This window comes from Anas platyrhynchos, chromosome 1, assembly GCF_047663525.1.
Source record: "Anas platyrhynchos isolate ZD024472 breed Pekin duck chromosome 1, IASCAAS_PekinDuck_T2T, whole genome shotgun sequence".
NCBI lineage: Eukaryota > Metazoa > Chordata > Aves > Anseriformes > Anatidae > Anas > Anas platyrhynchos.
In genome coordinates, this window is record NC_092587.1 from 172,070,001 (window position 1) to 172,093,457 (window position 23,457).

A 23,457-nucleotide genomic window follows, 5' to 3' on the forward strand; every position below is an offset into this window, starting at 1 on the left:
CAGAGATGGTGGCCCAGAGCAGCAAGGTTCACTGTTCTACACTGTTAGTTCACAGAATCCCCATGCAGATCATATTCCCTTTTCTGTTTTGCCTCCTCCTTTCCACCTGTCTTTATGATCTGATCAAATTAACATTTCAACTGTATTACCCTATTTGTCCTTTGCACTGTGTTTAGTTATGATTGCATTCAGCTCATTTTTTTGACTTATAAGAACAAAATGTTTAAATGAACTACGTTATATTGTTCCCTTAGATAAGATCACAGTCTTTCTTGTTTTTCTTGGAAGTTCCTAGGATACTTGCCTTTGGTTTATTTTATTGGTTTCTCTGTAATCCACAATTAAAATCTGTTTTAATTTGAAAGTCAAAGATGTATAAGAGAGATGTGTAAGTTTTAACTGCTGCAGCTAACCATGTATTTATTCACGTATTTATTCATGCTGTTGAGGGTAGTGGTATTAGATAGATCACATTTGAGATTGTGTTGTTTGTGATAAACTCAATCAAAAAGATAAGGTTAACCTTCTAAATACATGAACAATAATGGCATTCATTTCCAAACTGACTCCCAGCAAATCTTAACACTAAGGATGATGCCTCAGCCTCTGTATAAGTTTCACTTTTACATTTACAAAAATAATTTTGACAGAAAAAGAGCGTTCAAAGCAATGTCTGAAAAATACTGAGGATAAATATCTACACTGTTTTAAATATATTTTTGCTTGATACTAAAGCTTTTCTTTCTGAAGGGATCTTGGACTCTTGTGTTTGAAACACTCATGATTAGAAATGATATCATAAGCACACTGGTGTCTCAGGAATAAAAAGTTCATTGAGAATGGAAAGATTATGGGAGATGGGAATTTTCACAGAACCCATCAGCAAGATGTTAGTTCTTGAACTGATTAAACTGAGGCTGGAATAACATTAGAACATTTGTTAATAACTAACTTAGCATACCTTGGTCATGATGTTTAGAAGCTGTATTTTCTAACTGAATATTTTTAAAGGTATTATGATCTTCTCATTAGAATGAGAAGATGGGTCCATCTTCTTTGCACCCACACTTCAGGTATTTATGCATATTGATAAGACCCCCCTGTTCCTTCTCTTCAAGCAAGCCACCTTCTAAAGAGGAGTCTCTGAAATTAATAAAACCATCCTGAATAGCAACAAAAGTCACATAGTTTTAGACCATAACAGACTAATATAAATATGAAAGAGAGAATAAGAATTTAGAACTGTTACTGCTTTAAGAAGGCCAGTAACATTTCTTTAGCATTGCTAATCAAAATTGGTTGGGCCATTAATGTTAGCACTAATAATATTTATGATGTTTGTAACTTTTGTTTTAATTTTGAAAGCTTACTGTCTTTTCATTTTCTATCACTTATTGTCTTACATAAGTGTAACCTTCCAAAAAACATTTATAAAAACTAGGCTGATTTTGAATCCTGTTAAATAACGATAATTTGGTGTTCTCTCTTACACTAATGCTTTGCCAGCATTTTAATGTTTGTGGAGCAAATGAAGAATTTCTAAACAGTGCCAGAGGGGCATCATGTTAATTCTTTGAGAAAGAAAAGTCTTACAATTTTAGTATGCCTCAAGCACCACTGGTTTATGATAAGGTCTTTGTAAAAATGCAATAAAGATGATGGCTTAGTTAAAATACTATCAATATACTTGGTTAGGAAATGAAAACCTCAGCCTTCCATGCATTGTATTCAAACAAGTGAATCTTCCTATTGTCCCTTTAAGAATTTCAATGTATACCTGCCAAATCTGTTATGATTTTATTTTCGTTATCAGTATGTTTTAATATAGAAATATTGCTGGAATTAAGAGTCAGCCCTCTCTGAAAGAGTCCTGTTCTGAGAGGAGGATGAATATACATTGGGATGAAGAAATACCATTGCAGATATATTTTCAAATTGAAGTGCAAATACAAATGCCCATATTCATAAAAATCATGCAAAATAATGTTCTACTAAATGTCTTCATGCTTTGTGAAGGGAATCAATAACATGCAAACCTGAACAGATTATTAAATAAATAACTACATAAGAGTAAATTAAAATACTTTTTGCAGATTTTGTGATCCATCACATGTTATTTTCTTATTAGTTTCAGCAAAAAATGCTAAAGGTATGTGGCACTAATATAAAGCAGGCAGTGCATAGTTTCTTTCCAGTGTTTGCTTTTGACTGCAATAGGCCACCTGAAGCATATGCAGGTAGTAGGTGCATAGGGAAAACAAGGATTTATTTGACTGTCCAGGAAAGAGGAGTTCAATTGTATTTTTCTGGATCTGTCATCATATGTTTAAATCTGGGTAAGATTTGAACACTTGGTTATGCCAGGTATCTTCACGGGAAACTTAGAAATCTCTACAGAGTATTTATACCTTTTAAGGTGTTTATAGCCAGGCTGTGTTACTCATACTTCTAGTATTTGAATGTGCTTTGCAGACAGTGAATTTATCATCGGCAATTCAAAGAACCTGTGTACCTGTTGCTTTAATAAATTGCACTGCTCATTAAATCTATCTGTGATAGTTCTCATTTAATGCAACCAAACTCTTTAAGTGTGGCTGTGGTAGTTCATAGAATGTGACTAGATTGAGGGTGTACTACATTATTTGTGAATCTGTAATCCTGATAGTTCAGTACCTGCAACGCGACCAGATTTATAATGGCTAATTTTGTATACCCTTAATGCAACAGCCTCCCTATAATATTTTTTAAAATCACTTAAGCTGTCAGTTACAATATGAGTTGCCAGTATCCTGACGTTTTCCACGATGATGTTGGCTTACTGTCATTTATAGGAGTATTAAGTCTTCAGTCAGCTATTGAACCTGGATATTATGTTACTAACAGTTCCACTGGCTCCTACAAACATTGCTGTTATCTTCGTGACTTCTCTGGTGCCATACCTTTGACCTTCTATTTATTTGGTATATTATAATGATTCTGCTACTGTGAGGTAACCACTACCCCAAGTCTCCAGATATTGTCAGGTAAAATGTTTTTCCAGATGACAATGGGGACAGTATTTTTCTGTGACAAGATAACAATTTTATTTTTTCTCCTTTTATTCAAGGACTTTCTGTAAACCAGAATGACAAAATTAACATCTGAAGAGCTGGCTGAAGACAGTATGTTAAAACAGAGATGGTTATAATATTAAAATAAAATCTATTCAAAATGTATTGCTCTTTGAAAGTATATGTGCAAACATATACGAAGCAAGTACCATTAGGTCCATTTTATACACAGTGAAACAGATTAGAGGATGGGACCTGAAAATTTGTGCATGAAATTAAGTAAAAAGTTTAAGATCATAAATTCATAGAATAATTAGGTCAGAAAAGACCCTTAAGATCATCAAGTCCAACCATCCACCTAACTACAAGTCTATCACTAAACCATGTCCCTAAATGCCACATCTCTTAAATACTTCCAGAGATGGTGATTCCACCACTTTATTGGGCAGCCTGTTCCAAATGCCTAACCACTCTCTCCATGAAGAAATTCTTCCTGATATCCAATCTAAACCTCCCATGGTGCAACTTGAGGCCATTGCCTCATGTCCTATCTTTTTTTCACCCAAGAATAGAGAGCAATACCCTCCTTGCTGCAACCTCTTTCAGGTAGTAGTAAAGATCGATGAGGTTACCCCTCAGCCCCCTTTTCTCCAGACTAAACAGCCCCAATTCCCTCAGCCACTCCTCATGTCTTATTTTCTATTCCCTTCATCAGCTTTGCTGCTCTCTTCTGCACATTATTGAGCAACTTTCTACCTTTTTCTACTTAGAATTCAGTACTTCAAAGGATTAGACTCTACTCTTAGCAATAATTTGTGCTATGCCACCCCTTCCTGTTGTAGCAATATACGGCTAGTTTTAATATTTCTTCTCTGTTTGTCATCTAGGAAAGCTCAATGAGCACAAAGTAGCAATCAATTAAAAGTAAATAGGTATCTTTGACAGCTTAAAAGAGTCCCAGAGAGGATGACAGGAAAATGGTACAAGACAATAAATAATTTATAGCTGGAGAAAATTAATCAAGAACCCCCAATTCCCTCCATCCCCACACACAGGTGCTCAATTAGAGTACCTCTAAGAAGAGGCAGGAGACCAATAACCAAACATCTGTGACATAAATGAATTTAACTATTAGGGAAGAAAGTACTGAAACATATAAACACACTGAAGTAACCAAACCAAATTACAATACAGTGTACATTTACTTTGTATAATGCCTTTCATTATATCATTTCCCAGAACTCTTCATGTAATTAAATACAAACGCTATAGAGTATAAGTGAGATACAGCAGTAGTAGAGAGATTTTCTAATGGAGGCAGAGTATTGAATCATAAGCTAATTCATAGAAGTGGAAAAAAAAAAAAAAGAAAAGCTGAGATAAAGTTAGTAAGTTAGGCCTTAGCACTGGAGTATTAAAATGAAAGGAAGTTACTGCATTGTCCTCAGTGGAAGAAGTATAACTTTGTAGGGTAATGAGTTGTTTGCCAAAGGTACTGGAAGCATTGATGGAGAAGGGTAACGACAAAGATAATGACAGTGTCTGGTCAGAAGACAGAACAGGAAGAGGAGAAAAGAGATACATGAGGTCCCAAAAGTATTTTGGAAACACTTGCCTGTCTTATTATTGATTTTCTTCATTTTGATGCCTGCATAATGCAGATGAAATAAGTCAACTGAATTAGCAGACCAGTTTAAAGAACAGAAGGGACACAACAAGACAGCTTAAAATAATTCCTAAAATGACTGTTGATTCATATACATGTAGGGCTAGTCCTTTCCATTCCAATTGTATTTCCACTCTTTTATAACGAAGTAGTGTGTGAATCCATCTGGAACATTTCTTGTGACTTTTGAGACTCCCAGGGCTAATTCAGTGCATTGCTCACCTGGTTGCTTCACTGTTGAAACATAGTGTGGCAACTACTCCTGCTATTGAAGACCATTTCTACTTGACTCCTGGCAAATCACTTAGGTAAGAGGTTACATACATAGTTCAATCTATTCACTTACTTTTATTTTTATTTTTTGAATTGACTAATCAATATGTTAGTCATACCTGCAGGTTTTTATAACAAATTTTGTCTTTATGTAGACATACATATATATATATATATATATAAAACAAATTAAATTCAAAGCTCATTTCTTATTACCTTACCATGGAGGACATCTGGATGACATCTGGAGGACATACTTCAATTTTATTTTGGGCAGTTTGTCAAAAATACTTACCTAAGACTCAGTGATCTGCCTTTTTTGCTTTGCATTGATTCTTCTCTGGCCAAAATAAATTTTCCTACCTTTTTTTTTCTTTTTTAGATATTTTTATTTATTTTTACTCTGTAAATGCATATAGATGGACAATTTGCTTGGCTGGTAAAGATTAAGTTTTAAAATTTCTTTCTAAGGATCCCTGAATTTTTCTTTCTTTCATTCTTTTGTTCTTTTGTTCTTTCATTCTTTCATTCTTTCATTCTTTCATTCTTTCATTCCTTTTTTTTTTTCCTCATTACATATTATAGAACAATTATTTTGCTCTTATTCAAAATCAGACTTCAGCTTTTGTCATCTTAACCTTACCATTATTGTACCAATATAGTCAGCAGATTTATTTCTACTCTATTCAGTTTATGAATTTTACTAATAGATTCATTTGAACCAAAAGGGATTATGACCTGCAGCTGATGAAGGTACAATGCCTTATTGCTTATTATTTGAAACAAATAATTATGAATTAAAAAAAAAAATGCAGGAAAGATATAAGCCAGGATTAGAAGATGCTCCTTTTCCAGGACATGGATGACCATCCAGGATGCTATTCAGTAGTGCACAGGTCCCTACATCTAAATGAAAATCCTAGACAAATATTAACAGTCTTTCCTTCCTTCCTTCCTTCCTTCCTTCCTTCCTTCCTTCCTTCCTTCCTTCCTTCCTTCCTTCCTTCCTTCCTTCCTTCCTTCCTTCCTTCCTTCCTTCCTTCCTTCCTTCCTTCCTTCCTTCCTTCTTTCCTTCCTTCCTTCCTTCTTTCCTTCCTTCCTTCCTTTTTCCTTTCTTGGTTGCTTGGCAGAAATGGACCTGGGGGTACTAGTCGATAGCTGGCTGAATATGAGCCAGCATTTTCTCAGGTGGCCAAGAAGGCCAACAGCATCTTGACTTGTATCAGAAGTAATGTGGCCTGCAGGATTATGAGGAGTGGCTGAGGGAGCTGGCATTGTTTAGCTTTTAGAAAACAAGGGGAGGCCTTACTATGCTTTACAATTACCTTAAAGGAGGTTGTAGTGAGGTGGGGATCAGGTTTTTCTTCCAAACACCAAATGATGTAAGAGGAAATGGATTTAAGTTGCACCAGGGAAAGTTAGGTTGGATATTAAGAAAAATTTCCAAACAGAAAGGGTTGTGGTACATTGGAATAGGCTGACCAGGGAAGCAGTCAAGTCACTGTCCCTGGAGGTCTTCAAGAAACTAGATAATCGGTTGGACTTATCAGTAGTATGTTAAAGGTTGGACTAGATGATTTTAGAGGTCTTTTCCAACCTGAATGATTCTATGATTCTATGTGTACTTGCAGCCCAGAAAGCCAATCACACCCTGTGCTGCATCAAAAGAAGCCTGGCCGGCAGGTCAAGGGAGGTGATCCGCCCCCTCTACACTGCTCTTGTGAGACCCGACCTGGAGTACTGCACTCAGCTTTGGGGCCCCCAGCACAAGAAGGACACAGTCATCTTAGAAAGAATCCAGAGGAGGGCTGCGAGGATGATCAGAGGGCTGGAACATCTCTCCTATGAAGACAGGCTGAGGCAGTTGGGGTTGAGGCCTACAGGAAAGCAGGAGAGGGACTCTTTGTCTGGGAGTATAGTATTAGGACAAGGAGTAATGGCTTTAAACTAAAAGAGGATTGATTTAGAGTAGGTACTAGGAAGAAATTCTTTCCTAAGAGGATTGTGAGACACTGTACCAGGTTGTTCAGAGGAGTTGTGGATGCCCCATCCCTGGAAGTGATCTTGTAGTTCTGTGTAAATTGGCTTCGTGTTGAAGAGTACGCAGTTATCAGCTAACTTGGCCTTATTGAGTTAACAGTAAATAAATTCATGCAAAGCTTTGATGCCACACAGAAACAGATAATCTGAGAATCACACAATGGTTGAAAGGGATTTCTGGAAGTTATCTGATGCAAACTCCTGCTCAAAGAGGGCCACCAATTGGGTTACAATGAAAATGGACTAGTATAGAATAGATATTCCATACAATATTTTATGGTTTAAACAATGTTCCCCCACTTCAAAAGTGCAATTCATAATCTCCAGTTTGTGTATTTGAATTTATTAAATTACAGTTTGACTCATCTGCTTGATAGAATATGTGTTTCTGTGTTGATTAGGAAACAGGTTTTCTGAGAGCTTTTCTGCCAGCTCTTCAGCATTTGTCATCAGCTAATAAATTCCGAAGCTTCATTTAAATTGCATGATTCAACAATATTAATCCATACTTAAGAATTTTCAATTAAAATTCTAGAATTAGCACTAGCTGTAGTTTGTTCCATTTACTTTGAATAATCTATATGTCCCATATTATCAAGTCTAGTTTTAACATCATCATGAAAGAGTATAGATTTTCTTTCTTTGGTAGATAATTTCTATATTATTTTCCATTCTACAGTCGAATAGCTTAAATTATGTCAGTTTCTTTTGCACTTGCTTTAAGGAGCTTATAAAAGCAATGTAGGCCATAGAATGGAACTGTTCCATTCTTTTTTTACAGAAAGAATACTGAAAGTTATCAAGACCAATCTTTATATCTTTGAATTCTTAAAGCTGTGTTCTGTCATAACAAAAAAAAAGAAAAAAAAATCAGAAATGAAGTCAATCTAGGAAAAAAGTTTATCTTACTTTTCCCCAAGCAACTTTTAAACTAAACAATTTCATACAATCTTGATCCCTCTCTGCTATGAGAAAGTTCCTTATTTCTCTCATAAGTTGCTGGGCTTCATTTGCATTTAAAATTCCTCATTTTCTATGTTTTTCTCTGCCTGCCTCACTGTGTTATTCAGATATTTCTTCCAGTGGAGCTTGTTCAACTTTGGTTTTGAGAAAAGGCCACATCTTCTGGAGCAGGAAGATTTTTTTACTTCTGGTCCACAGTAAAACAAGCATAACAAGGAGTAAAGGAGAACTTCCTCTCTAAGCCCCAACTACTTAAATTATTTACAGCTATCTTTATGTTCACATAACAAATGCATAATGTAAATATACTTTTTGTTAGAACATTTTACATTTATGTACAAATTAGTTAATTCTCATTTGCTTTGCTTCTGTTCATTCGTGATCATTGTATGTTTAGAGTCTAAACTTGTTCAATGACAAATATATATATAAAGTAATGAAAATAATGGAAAAAAATTCTTACATTGTAATTGGTGAAAGAGGACTGGAAAAAAATATATTTTTTGTTTGTTTGTTTCATAGAATCATAGAATATCCTGAGTTGGAAGGGACCCTTAAGGATCATCAAGTCCAACTCTTGACACCGCACAGGTCTACCCAAAAGTTCAAACCATGTTTGTTTGTTTTTTCCCCAAGAATCAGAGAAGAAGAATAATTGTCTGAAAAGAATAAAAGATTATGAAACAGGAATCTCTATAGGTGGAGAAAATTCTACTCTGTAAGATTTTATTACTTCATAAACCTTTTTTTTTTCTGTATGTGGAAACATTTCTTTTTGTTATCCCAAATATTTTTAATCACATGCATTTCTATTATAGCAATAGCAAATATAGTAAACTCTACCTATGCTATATGTAAGTGATAAGATTCAGGAGAGTAGTCCAGTGTTTTCAAAGTGAGTAGCTTTTTGGATAACACAGACCTATTTTCCTACTTAAGAAAATTACAACTGTATTTTTAAAATGGCTTTACCTCAGTGTTCTTTAAAATAGTTTTTCTTTAAATTATATCATCTTAAAAACTCTGTCACTGAGCAGCACTGAAATATTTTGAAAGTCTCAGCTGTGTTACCCAAACCACTCTCCATGGAGTAAGGCACAAACTAAAAAAAAATAAAAAAAAATAATAAAATATATATATATATATATATATATATATATATATATACCTGCTTCTATTTTTTTTTTTCTGGTTGTTGTTGTTATTGTTTTGTGAAGTAATCATAGGAGCAGATTTCTGCTTTTTGTTTGTGTTTACAGACATATCAGATGAGGCCTAACACTGAGGGGGTATTTGGGATACAGTCTGGTCATGACACAATGCTGCTGTCAAACCAGTAATCAAGACAACATATCTTGCAGGAAATGTTTACATATAGACTTTTATTGTGAAAGACTGAGTAATGTGCTTTGTTATGTGATCTTTCTGGGGGAAAGAAGGCTTTTAGTCATCTGATCACAGCACTCTAATTTCCTTTGTATGCTTATATATTGACATATTTTTGTATGCTTATATATTTGACATATATATTTGACATATATATTGACATAGCAAAAGCTATGTCGGCAGCAGTAGCAAGAACAGCCAAATGGCATAGTTTCTCATCCCACTACTTCTCCCAGAGTTCATTTTTTCTTATCACCAACTTCAATGTACCCTGGCCTCTCTATAAGCAGACAAATAAATTATTCTTCCCCATAGTAGATTCTCCTGTTCAAGGAGATGCTTTTCCTTCTATAAAGACAGCATCTTCCTCAGATGTAACAAATACAGAGTCAGCTTGCAGCACAAAACTCCAACTGTCTTACTAGAACTATGGAGATGGATAAATTTTTCCTTCTTCTAAATCAGACAAACCTCACCAGGGAACTCATTATCTTTGAGGGTCCTTTGAGGGTTTTGTTATTTTGCCTTGCTGATCCACTCCATCTCTGTCATCAATATGGTAAAAGGATCAGTGATGTTTTTTCCTGTTTTTTTTTTTTTTTTTTTTTTTTTGTTTGTTTGTTTTGTTTTTGTTTGTTTGTTTGTTTGTTTTCTTACAATATGACTGATGCTCTCCAAGTTTGTTTTGAGAAGAGAAACAACAAGGGATTTTTTTTTCCTGAGGTTTATAAATGTTAGATTCCAAAATGGTGTAATTGGATTTACAAAGTTTTTCTTCCTGAAGAATCAATAAGCAAAAAGTCAAAATCTGCTCCTGAGCACCCTATGTGAATAAAAATATGAAGATCTTGACATGAATTAAAAAGTGGGGATTTTAAAATCGTAATACACATCCAAGTTTACAGATGGACTCCAAACTATGATGAGACTAGTTCAAATCCCCAGAATATAATATGCCTGAACTTTGTAAGGGGAACTAAGTCCAGATCTGGATTTGAGTTTAGCTGGTGGAGCCCATCTGTATTTTGAAATCACATTACACGAGTGTGTGGGATGCGTGTGAGAGTGGAATACTTGATGAGGGCTGCTATCAACCTGAAACAAAATAATTTTTATGAACATGTGTGCTCATAGAAAAACTTGACAGGTGGCACCCTAATGGGACGAACCTGCACAAATTTGCCACCTTTAACCACCACACTGTTTGTAGAAGGAAACCAACAGACCTGACTGGCTTTGCTTGACACAGCTTTAAAGCAGGCCATTATTTCAAAGTTCATTTGCATACACATGCAAGACACACTTGATTTCAAGGTTTTTTTTGTTTCTGCTTTTTTTTTTTTTTCTTATTTTTTTTCCTCTTTTCTTGTCACTGATGGTGCAGAACCTGCTCCTGCTCATCACTCTCTTTTAATCTGGCCCAGTGATGAAGCAGACGACTGGGGCGAGCTTGGCAGTTGAAGGATCCAGATGCTAAACTCCAGGATTAATTTCTCTAGCAGAGGCATCTGGGAGTCAGATCCTCTCCCCTGACTTTCCTGGCAGCTTGGTTTAACCCCCAGCAATCCAAAATGCTCATTTTTGTTTTAGACTGGGAGTTGTTATTCTGGCAGGTAAAAGAATGCCAGATTGCCTTTGTCAAATGAAGGAATTTGTATTTAAATATCAGTGCCTCAATTTTCTCAGGTTTAGGAGCTCAGTCATTAAAGACCTCTGTATTCAATAATGATGATTTCCTTTGGCATCTTCCTCAGAATGTGACAAAAGAATGAAGTTGACATTAGTGAGAGAGAGCAGTGAAGAGGAGGGAAAAAAAAAAAAAAACAACAAACAACAAAGCAAACAACAACAACAACAAAAAAAAACACACCATAGATACAGTGACATTAAAACAGGGAAACACTATCCTGATCCATGAAGAGTGACAGTCAATGTAGCTTTATTGATGTAGAAGTGTAAAATTGGTGTAAATGAGATCAGGTCAACATCATTTGACCTTAGCCTTTTCTTCTTCTTCTTCATTATTTTTTTTTCCTTGAGAAATGACCTTCTTTTATACTTCATGACAGGGAAACAATCTGCAACAGAACCACAGAATGAAGAAATCTTGCATTCTTCCAGTAACCCTTTTCCCCCTGTAGCAGTAGTACTTCATGAAATTAAGCCCTGAATATTAAACTCATTTCAGATTTTACATCATGCATACTGTAGTTGCATTGACTATCAGTCATCAGAAGCCCTAAAGCTGTATAAACACAGTATGGATTTCTAGTGATAGTATGAATGTAATGCACTGGCTTTTTAAAAATAACTTATTTTTATTGAGCAATACAGGTTCAAGATGTACCACAAATATATATAATTTCATGGCAATTTAATTAGGAATAGAATTAAGGTAACAAATGAGATTGAAAGTGTAACTACTATAGAAAATACTTAACAACAACTGTATGTAATATAGTGAATGCTCAGTTTCACTTTTGAAACCAGTTTCGTTTATATGACCATAAGTACACTAATACATAAACTTTTGAAACATCACATCAACTACTGGTTAAAACAACAATGAAAAAACAACAACAAGAAAAAAAAAACATATAACAATGAATATAACCCACATAGAGCCCACATTTCAAAAATAGATGGCGTTATGTTCAAACTTTTTTTTTTTTTCCTCCTAATGGGTCATTCAAACACATTTTACAACTTCTCTTTATGAATACTTCTGTAAAAGAGGAATTTCAGTAAGCTTTGTGGAACAGTAGGAAAAACGGAAAGTCCACAGTTAGCATTGCTGGCACAGAGACAGAAGGTGATCTTAAATGTTACATTTATGTTAAAGAGTTATTCTGCTGCCTCTAGTAGTGTTCTTGTCCAAAAGGGCTCTCTAGTGGAGAAGTTAGAATCCAGCTCTGGCAGAGGAGGGAGAAAGCTACAGTATGGGATTACTCCTTTGCCTTCCTGGGTGAGTACATTCAACCTAGAACATAGACATAAATCTTACCTTGAAGGCAATCAGTGAGTTTATGAGCATTGTTTCCACATTTGTGTTGTATCCACACTTCATCTAACACGCAGTCAAGATCAGATGGATTTTATTTAAGATGATAATATTGTGTGCACAGTTTAAGTAGTGTGTCTGCTTATATGTTGATCTGAAAAGTTATCTGAGAGTTTTTTGGCTGCTATCAAGCTCTAATATGATGCCAAGACCCATGAAGTTGTGGGGGCAGAGGTCTCAGAGTTGTTCATGAGCAATAAATTACATGCTCTTGATTAGAGAATTTAGGAGTATGGCTTCGGTCAAGGCCTTGTCAAGCAAAATAGAACCAAGAAATGATGGATCAGCAGAGGGATTAAAGTCTGATCTGGAGAAATACATTGAGGTGTCTCTGAGGATAATCAGATCTTTACTCCAATTAAAAGTCACCAGTATTTTATATCTGAGAAGAACATGAGTAGTCTCTAACCTGTGTTCGTGGCACTTTGTAAAATTAGAGTTTTCTTGCCTGAGGCAAGATCCTTTATAGCAAGTATGTTGCAGGATGGTATTAAGTCACCTGTTTGCACTTACTACAGCTCCTCTCCCTTCCAAGCACTGTCATCATGGGCTAAGTCCTGACACCACCATTTTGTCAAAGACAAAATTAAAACTAACTCTTCTGCTGCTATGATTATTGTGCTTTACATTACAAACATATCTTATTCAATTTGTGATAGATAGGACATTTTGCATATTGGACTGAATACGAGAAAGAAAAATCAGTGCTTCTCATTCAAAGGAGTTTATTTGTGAACTGTTTAGTTTTATGTAATTTGTAATTTTATTGATCTGCAGACAGCTTCTGGTGGGAATGACACCCAACGTCTTTTAACTTTTAAGACATTTTGTCCTTTTCTTCAAAACTGCTGCAATTCACACTGAGTTACTCTTTAGAACATCCTAGCTTTGGTATCAGAGAACTAGCACAGAATATAAAGTCTCAGAAAAAATATTCCTCTTAAGGAGATCACTTCTGTCAAATAAAACAATAAAAAACCTTGTCATTTTTAAGCACCTTTTTCAGAGTTTGTAACAGGAGGCATGAAATCACTGTGAATGGTTCGTCATGTCAGGATAGTGAATTATTCAGATATTTGAATCAGTGAACTAGCTATTTAGCACTCAGGTTTATAAAAAAGGACACGGGTGGTGATGTCACAGTAGAATTATTTAATTTAGTCATACCATTTTCAAAGTAAGAATTTGAAGGTATGTTCTTCAATCATGTCATTAAGGCATATAATCTCATTGTTTAATTTAGAGTTAGAGACTGTATGTTGTCTCTAAACAATGTTGATATTACTCTTTTATTCATTTATATGGGTCCTGATGATATCCTTGCTTGGCAAATTGCTACTGTGAGAGACTCTGTAGATCAATTTAATTTTCAGTAAAACCTTGCTACAAAAACAACCAACCAACCAACAACAAAAAATACTATCCTATGATTAATCCAGCAGAGCAGATAAAAACTGTAGGAACTTTTCTTAAGAGACATAAAATACTTCTTTTATCCACATATATAAATAAATTGGTTTGAATAAAGGAACATTCTGAACTATAGCAATCAAACCACCCATTTTTCATTGAAAAACTGAAATCTTGTGCCAAACTGACTTTCCCTTATCACATCTATGTCTGCTCCTAAAATATTTGAGAATTTCAATGTTTTTTGAATCAGATGCTTCAAGGTTGGGGTTGTGTCATGCTGGTTGGAAATCAATCTGAAAATGCAAAAATACTACATTGCATTTATAGAAGAAATGGAAGGTATAGAGGCTAAACATGAGTGAGTAGGCCTGATTATTTTTTAATTTTATTTTTTAAGGAAGCATTAGGCAACATCTCCGTGGTTCTTTTATTGGTCTTCTAAATTTTTATTTATTTATTTTTGTAATACTTTGTACAAAACCACTAAATAGTTTTTTGTTTTCAAAACTTTATTAAAATGAGATATTTCAATTTCTAGTTGGTAAACTACATTACACAAGTGTGCCCTTGGTGTCTAGAAACTGGATGCAAGAACCTAAGATTATTATTATTTTTTTTTAAATATATATATATATTCACTTTCTTCAGTTTTATATTCCAGAAAATGAAAGGGCCATTAGGTGTCAATTTTAACAGAATGTTCCTTGTTGAGTTGCACCTAGGAAGGGTTGTCAATGAAAAATGTTCACTTGTGAAGTATTTCAGAGCAAATAATTAAACTGCAGCTCCCTCTGTTCCATGGCTTTTATTTGGACTTCAGTTGACTGTGTTACCCTTTTACTCAGACAAATGCTGTTAAATGCTATTTTGAACTCTTATGCTCTAAAAATGCATTTTTCTTTAGTTCTCTTGACATACCAAATCAGCTGTGGAATATGAAAGTATAAGTGTATGAGATATATATGGCATATTTTTCCGTCTTCCTAAGAAGAAAATATAAGGCCAACGGATCTGGCAAGCAGTCTTTGCCTTTTGATCCTTGAGAACATCTTTTACACATCCTTTTTTTTTTAATTTTTTATTTTATTTTTATTTTTATTTTTTTTTAAATAATGTGTCATTACTAGGTTATTTGTGTTCCAGTAGTGCCATTTCTGCAGAGTGAATGTCTGTCTGAATAAAATGGAATTGCATTCTTATTTCTAATAAAACAGAGATTTTTCATTTAGTAAGAGATATATAATTCCCTTAAGCATCAGATTAAACTAATAGATGTTAGCAGCAAGGGGTATAAGAATATAAGGGTTAAGACCTTCAGCTGACAGAGGCAGCTTTGTCCTAATGACACCTTTCATAAAAACATCTGCTTAAAAAAGTTAGGTTTTTGCCCCCTCATTTCTATTGGAAAGCAGTTCCTCAAACTGAGTCCTCTGTGTTAGAAACCTTTTCTTAATTTCCAAACTAAATGTATGCATAGCCAGATAATATGCATTTGTACTTGTGTCAAGATCATCCTTTTGTTTAAGTATTTCTTATCTCTCTCTGGTGTTTACCCTTGATGTACTTGAAGGAAATAGTCACAGCCTCCTGTGGCTTTCATTTTGTTATGAGAAAAAAATGGATGTTTATCTCAGGAGATAGTCCATAATCCCAACGATCCTACAAACTTGTATTTGTACCCATTTTAGTGTGAATGAGTGCTTTTTATCATGAATGGCAAAAATTGTGCACGATAGTACACACAAGTCTTTATTAGTGTACTGTACAATGGTGTTTGTGATTTCTCTTATTTCCTGGAAATATGTGGTCTAATGCATCCTAAGTTTGCCTGTTTTGCTGCTACATCACCTTCATAGCCTATAGTCATCCTGTGATCAACTGAATTAAGTTCTTACCCTTTAATTCTTTCAAACTGAGGAACTCGCGTTTGATAGCAAGAACATTGTTGTTCATTCCAAATTATATTACATTGTACTCTATACTATTCACTTTAATTTCTATTAGTATAATTTACTAAATCAAATTTGTTATTGCAGTCCATATCTGTCACTTCTCCTTCATTTTCTTTATCTGCAAGTCATTTAAATTGCTATCATAATTTTAATGAGCTTGCCTTTTTTTTTTGCCTTTTTTAAATCTTATCTTATGTTTACTTTTGTATCTTAACTCATGTTTTTCTTCAAATTAGTTCTAAATTAGTACATAACAATAATTATCCAAATAACTTTTTTTTTTTTTTTCTTTTTCCTCAACTCTGGTGGTGCTATCTGGCTTGAAAACAACAGTTACACCCCCCCTCTGAAAGAGTTAAAATTAGATGAGATATCAATTCATCTTTCAGATAGTGATTATCCTGTCCTCTATTCTGAGTGCATTGAATATCTAGAGGGATTTTTTTTTCCACATCTTATTTATCGTAATTTACATTTAAAGACCCTGATTTCTACAAACTAGCTTGCCTCTTCTGGCATGCTTAATGTCCTCAACTTTACTGAAAAATGAGGCAAAATATTAATTCAGTTTTGGGGTCATATCTAGATTATATTTAATCTCTTTCCTTGATCTATTTTTAATTATGTGGATAAGGAACTTTTCAGTATTTGTTTTAATATCCTTTGCAAGATGTAATTTATCTTGGCTTTTGCAGTTCTCTCTTTTTCTCTAAACATATTGACCTGTAACACATAACTCTTGCTACTGATTAAACCCTTTTCTTTTTCTTGTAGCCTTACTGCTTTTCTCACTTTTAAAGACACTATTCATCCCCTTAGATCTGAGGCTCTTTTCTACAAGTTTCCTTTACTTTGCTTGTAATGAAAATTGAAGAAAATTCCTGTACTTTTGACTAAGTCAGACTCTAAGCCTCTGCCACATTCAGTTCCACTCTTGCAAATTTTCTCTTTTGAATTTAAACCTTAATTATAGAGGTGCTTTTATTTGGTTCCCCTTCACTTCTGCTGAGTCACTCACAACCACTTGATCCAAAGTTACATCTCTTACAACCACTTGATAAGGAGTTTTTAATAGTAGTGCCTCATCTGAGTCTCTACTGTCATAGAATTCCTATTAGGAACTATAATTAATATCAATTCACGTGAGTTTATCAGAAGTAGACAGTCACCCCTTGTATATGTAAGTATGAACAGCTGCATTTCTACCACTGTTAGAAGACTGACTCTCTTCTCCATTTGTAGGAATGACCTGAGGAGGAAAACAAAACAACAAACAACAAAAACAAACAAACAGGAAATGATCACTGGTGAACTTTGGAAATGACACAGTAATTGAAGGAAGACAGACAAGTAGTAGTGAAGAAAAAGGATTACTGCCACTGCACTATTCAATCTGTCAAGGCAGATTGCACCAGCAAATAAAATGTATTTTATTATGGCTCAAGGTAACATTTAGAATAAAATAACATAATTATATAAACAAAGAAAATGTCCATGGAAGAAGAGAATAAATTACTTAAGATCTAGAACTAGATCTTGTCCTAAGTCCTCTATCAAAAAGCTAACAGAAGAGCAGGGTCACTCTGCCTGTTGGTTTAATGCAATGCTAATTATTTTGTGAAAAGAAGAAAAACTTGTAGGAGAGATAGAGACCCTCTCTCATGAAAGAGTCAAAATATGCAGGAACCCAATTTACAGGAAGGATTGTATCTTTTGTATATCATGGTGTAGTGGGTTTATGTGACAAGGTTTTGGTAGCGGGGTCCATAGGGGTGGCTTCTGTGAGAAGAATCCAGAAACTGCCCCATGTTAGATAAGGGGCCCGCTGCTAGCCAGAGCTGAGCCAATAAGTAATGGTGTCCGCGTCTCTGTGAGCGCAGATTTAAGAAAGGGGAAAACAAACAAAAACTGGTGGAGAGAGAGGAGTGAGAACCAGCCCTGCAGACCCCAAGGTCAGTGCAGAATGAGGACAGGAGGTGCTACAGGTACGCAGCAGAAGTTCCCCTGAGGCCTGTGGAGAGGCCCCTGGTGGAGCAGGCTGTCCCTCTGCAGCCCATGCGTCCCACATGGAGCAGATCTCCATGCTGCAGCCCCCCCATGGGTGGAGGAGCCCCCGGTGGAGCAGGTGGATGTGGCCTGGAGGAGGCTGCGCAGGAGCAGGCCCCGGGCCGGAGCTGCAGCCCATGAAGAGGAGCCCACACAGGAGCAGGGGTCTGGGGGGAGCTACCGCCCATGGGGGACCCGTGCTGGAGCCTTTTGCTTCTGACAGATGGACCCCATGGTACTGAGCCATGCGCAAGCAGTTCTTGAAGAACTGCTGTCTGTGGGCAACCCCTGCAGGATCAGTTCAGGAAGGATGGCATCCCATGAGAGGGACCCCACGTGGAGCAGGGGCAGAGAGAGACCATGAAGGAGCAGTGGAGACGAAGTGTTAGGCACTGACCACAGCCCCCACTTCCCCATTTCCCTGCACCACTTAGTGGGAAGAGGTAGAAGATGGTGAACAGGGAGGGGGGGAGAAGGCATTGCGGGGGGGGAAGGGGAAGGAGGGTATTACTTGTTTCTTTCCGTTGCATCTCACTTCTCTAGCTTGTTAGTAATAGGCAATAAGTTTTACTGTCTCCCTACTCTGAGTCTGTTTTGCCTGTCATGATAACTGTTGAGTGATCTCCCTGTCCTTATTGGAACCCTTCAGCTCTCTCAGTCCTTCTCCTGGAGAAGGACTGAGAGAGTGGTTGTGGTGGAGCTTGGCTGCCCACCCGAGTGTAACCACCACACACAGAAGCTCAAAAATTAACCTATTAATAAAATTACAGTAATTATTTCTTTCTCCACTGACTGAACTGTATAAGATAAGATGGGACCAGAAAGGTAAAAGCAGAAGACAAAATAAGGTTGTCTGATAACCATTTTTACACTACTTATGTCTTCAAGAGGAAAAATTCTTCTACTTTTTGCTGATGTTATTTCTGTTGGTTTTTTTTTGTTTGTTTTTTTTTTTTTTTTTAGAGAACCACTTTGTCTTTTAGTCATTCTAGTTCTAGTTGTTTGTTTTTTTTTTTTTTTTTTAAATTATTATCTATTTATTATTATTTTTTTTTTTTAGGAGTTAGTTTGTCTCTTCCTTTCTCTCTTTTCTCTTATTATTAGGGCAGTCTGTTGAAGCTCCCACTGACTGAATGAGTGGAAACATTACCTTGATTTTTAAAAATGAAAAAAAGGAAGACCCAGAAAACTACAGGCCAGTCTCACCTCTGTGCCTGGCAAGACCATGGAGAAGATCCACATAAATGCAGGCTGGGTGGAGAATGAATTGAGAGCAACCCTGAGAAGGACCTGGGGTGTTGGTTGATGTGAAGCTCAACATGGGCCAACAATATATGCTTGCAGCACAGAAAGCCAACTGTATCCTGGACTGCATCAAAAGAAGCCTGGCCAGCTGGTTGAGGAAGGTGATTCTCCCCCTCTTCTCTGCTGTTCTGAGACCCCACGTGGAGTACTGCATTCATCGCTGGGGCCCCTGGCACAATAAGGACAAGGTCATATTAGAAAGAGTCCAGAAGAGAGCCACAAGGATGGAGCACCTCTTATATGAAGACAAGTTCTGAGAGTTGGGGTTCAACCTGGAGAAGAGAAGGCTCCATGGAGACATTATAGCAGCCTTCTGGCAACTGACTGGGGCCTAAAGGAAGCAGGAGAGGGACTCTTTGTTCGGGAGTATAGTATTAGGACAAGGAGTAATGGCTTTAAACTAAAAGAGAATAGATTTAGAGTAGGTACTAGGAAGAAATTCTTTCCTGTGAGGATGGTGAGGCACTGTACCAGGTTGCTCAGAGGAGTTGTGGATGCCCCATCCCTGGAAGTGCTGAAGGCCAGCTTGGATGGCTCTTTGAGAAACCTTGTCTCGTGGAAGGTGTCCCCCCTGCCCATGGCAGGAGGGTTGGAATTAGACGATCTTTAAGGTCCCTTCCAGCCAAACCATTCTATTATTCTATGATTCTATGATTTTGTGTATCTAGAATGAGTCTCCTAGTCTTAGCTCAGCTGTATACTTGTTGCATAAAATTGAATGAGCCATCTAATATCTTGCCTCTGATTTACCACTTGTGGAATGGTATAATTTTTTTCTCTTTATGCTTCTAAGGTGATATTTTACAGTATCTCTGTCTTTCTCTCTGCTCTCACTGCTCTCTTCATATTTTTCCAACTCTTGGATGATGGCAATGCAATGCTCTTGGCACTGTTTTCTCCCAGTATATTTTACACATTACACTTTACATTTTAATCATTGAGTAGAGATCATAAATACCCCTGGGAAAAGGTAATGGTTCACTGGACTCTGCTCACATCTTTTTGACTTCTTGGCACCTTAATTCTTGTTTCACAAAGGCTCAGTTTCACTACATCTGAAAAGGGAAGTATTTCCCTTTTTCATTTTTTCTGTACTGCCACTAGGCTGTATTCTGGAGCTGAGAGTTCTGGCATTAGGGTTTGAAGGTTTAATCTTGAGTCAAAATGGGGCTAGAATCCAATTTTATGTGTAAACACTTGAATCAAAAGGCTGTGTTGTAAAAGGCCTATAGATAATCTCTTCCTTTTTATAAAGACCTTGTTTTAGGTGTGAGCTCTACTTAGCTTTTTCAAAGGCTAACTGATGACTAGGTTCTGTGCTTCTTAGCCTAGGTGGAAGTACCTTATAACAGCCCTGACTTAGAAGTCTGTCTGGGGAAGGGACAAGATTGCTAACACATCACACAGATTCAGCATTTTTCTATTGGAACATCCCTAAATTGAACAGGGAGTGGAAGTACTTCTCCCTGGGCTTTAGATTCCACCCCATGTAGCAGATACAGGCTACTAGTATTGGACATAAGCCAATACGAACAGGTAAAAAAGGTATACAACATCTGAGTATTCACTCAGAGAGGATGTAGCATTTGTACAGAAATCTGTGAAAGCTGTTCTCAGAAAGGGGTAGCAGGGGCAGGCCTTGCTTACTATTGTTGATAGCATAGCCATTAGCACAATACAACTCCATGGGACTTAGATTTTTAGACTGGGGAAAAAAGAAAAAAGAAGTAGGAAATACATTTATTTTCTGTGTTTAATTTCTTAATTGGACCTCTGAAAAGGATTCTTATTACTAAGTATGTAATCTATTACATTTCTGAAAATGGCATTTTTTAGATGCCTTGAAATGGGTGACTCCTTTCTTAAGACAGGATAATGGTGGACTACGTATTTTACATCTGAAAGAGATTGTAGAAAAAGATTCTACCATGCTAGAATTTTTATGGCATGTCTTGATCTCTAATTTACTCACACATAGAATGTACTTAGCCAAATATGTAAACAGCAAGCCAAGCAAAAAAAAAATCTCTTTCCAGACTTATTATTTGGTACTGTTATAAATGAGGTCTCAACTCAATCTGAATTTTGTAATATTTATAAAACAAATATTTCTAAAAGATATAAAAGGCAAGTAAACAGCGCTGGGTGTGCAGGAGTCTACGCTCCACCAACACTCACACACAAACATCAAATACACGGAACATTGCTTTACATACGAAACGCAAGTATGCCTATACATACGTACAATCAGAAAAGGTAACAAACAATCCTCCAAGTTCCACGACTCAACAGTCTCCATTTTCCACTCTTCTTCTTGATTACATACAAGTCTCCATTTTCCATTCCCTTTGAACAATATGTCTCGCTTTAAGTTGTCAAGCAACTCGGTCTTCAGGCCTTAAGTATCCCGTTCTTCCCAGATCGAAGAAAAGCATATCCATCTCCTTTTCAAGGCCAATAGGCCTGGGTCAAAAGGCACGTTCAGGTCAACAGGGGGCATAACAGCAAAAGCCTTTGATGGCTGTAGCAGCAGAGGGGCCCATGGCGTAGCGGTTGGATCAGTAAAGGAGCCCGCAGCTCCCTCACTATCTGGCAAGCCACACGTTTGTGATTGTGGCTCCACACGGCTCTTTAAGGCCTCAGAGATTGCTCGCCAGGTGCCGAGCAATCCCACCGCAACCTTGTCGTTTTTAGTTGCAGAGTCCCACACCTTGACCTCAGTTTGGTCCCAGATTTCAGGCTCATAAACTGTCTGATTGTTAAGAAGGAGAATAAGCTGTAAGGTTACCAGGACAGTCTTTGTTCCTAAGGACGTATGATTCCCCATAATGTGCAGCTGCTTACCAGCGAGAGGCAGTTGTGTGCACGGGTCCGCTTCTCTCAGCTCGATTTTCTCTCCAGTTCCAGTGCGCCTATTTCCAGCGACTTTCTGTACGAGCTTCTCTGAGCAGTTTGCTGAGTTTGGCTGAACCTGTCTTCATGAGGCAATCAAAGTGCCTGTTCCTGTCCTGGTCTCCATTCTGCTAGCCTGTTCTTCACTTCTTTTTCCTGCTTCTTTATTGATGACGTAACTTCATCGTGTTGCCTTTTCTTTATCTTGAGGGTAGGCTCCCCTCTTATACCCTTCTTTCCACAGCAGTTCTTTTCAAAACAACTTTTCATTGGTCAAAGAACTTTGAATGTAACAACAACAGCAAACTGGAGAACAAGAGACCAGGTGGAGAACAAGAAACTGGGAGACTGCATGGAGTCTCCTGAATCACCCTTCTTTGTTCCCTCTAAACTCTTTTCTATTCCCGATGGCCTCATCGTTAAGAGTCTAATGTTATCTCAACCACGGGGCTTTCCAACCCCCATGGCCACATTCACAAATCTCCCCTTTCTTTATTAATATCAACAATTTTCTCAACATAAATTGCCACTCCATATATAGCATTAGGTAAGAAAATATCATATTAATTGTGACTATCATATTAATTACATTTGATTGTTTGATGAGTTACTGGATGTATTTCTCAGTGCAGGTGGCACAGTTTCCAATATGATGCACTATAGCAATCGTGAAAAACTAAGACAATTTATTTATAATTTACTTTTAAAGAGTGAAATTTAGTTTTTAGAGAAAATATGTAGATCTTTCAATCATTAAGGAAATTAGAGCCACTTTTGTTGTACTAATTTCTCTTTAATAATAAAATTTTGCTTAAGGAAGAAAAATTACTTGACTGTAATTGATTTCTACTATATTTTATTCTTACATGCTACACCTGTCATCTTATCTGCATATCTCTCAGATTTAAGACTACAGAAATGGCTGTAGCTGAAGGTGATATTTGTGATGTGCTGTGGATTGTATCGAAATCTTTTGAACTCATTTATGCTATGACATTCTATGGCAGATTAATTAAAATCACAGTTACTTCAGCCCGGGATGGAGAATGGGAAAGTAGTCTCAGACGTGAAATGCACTCATCAGATTCAGTCATTGCTTGATTACTCTTGCATCCATCACATTTGTTCTGTGGTGAGTTAACGTCAGTATTTTGGTCATGGAAAAAATGGGAGATGAATGTTCTTGTGGTAAAAAGACAAGTCTTTTCTCACTGGCAACACAAATACGCTTTCTGTATGCCTACAGAAGTGAGGTGAACAATGGAAAATACTTCCCTGTTTTAAACACTCTATCAAAAACTCTGTGCGATTCACCTTTGTGACCTGTTTGAGCTTCTGTGCAGCAGGGAAGCAAAAAGCAGGAGTTTGACTCTCTCTCAGCCCCACACTCTCACAGTACACTACTTTAGC

The 23,457-nt window shown here is 36.6% G+C and overlaps 1 long non-coding RNA gene across 1 annotated transcript in view; it reads left to right on the forward strand.

The window, feature by feature from the left end:
• Nucleotides 1-21,497, forward strand: part of LOC119714846 (uncharacterized) — a 34,733-nt gene extending 13,236 nt beyond the window's left edge. Inside the window, exons 2-3 of the long non-coding RNA XR_005262103.2 lie at nucleotides 17,047-17,249; nucleotides 18,955-21,497. This is a non-coding gene — a long non-coding RNA (uncharacterized lncRNA). The remainder of the gene's footprint in view (nucleotides 1-17,046; nucleotides 17,250-18,954) is intronic.
• Nucleotides 21,498-23,457: the final 1,960 nt, after the last annotated feature.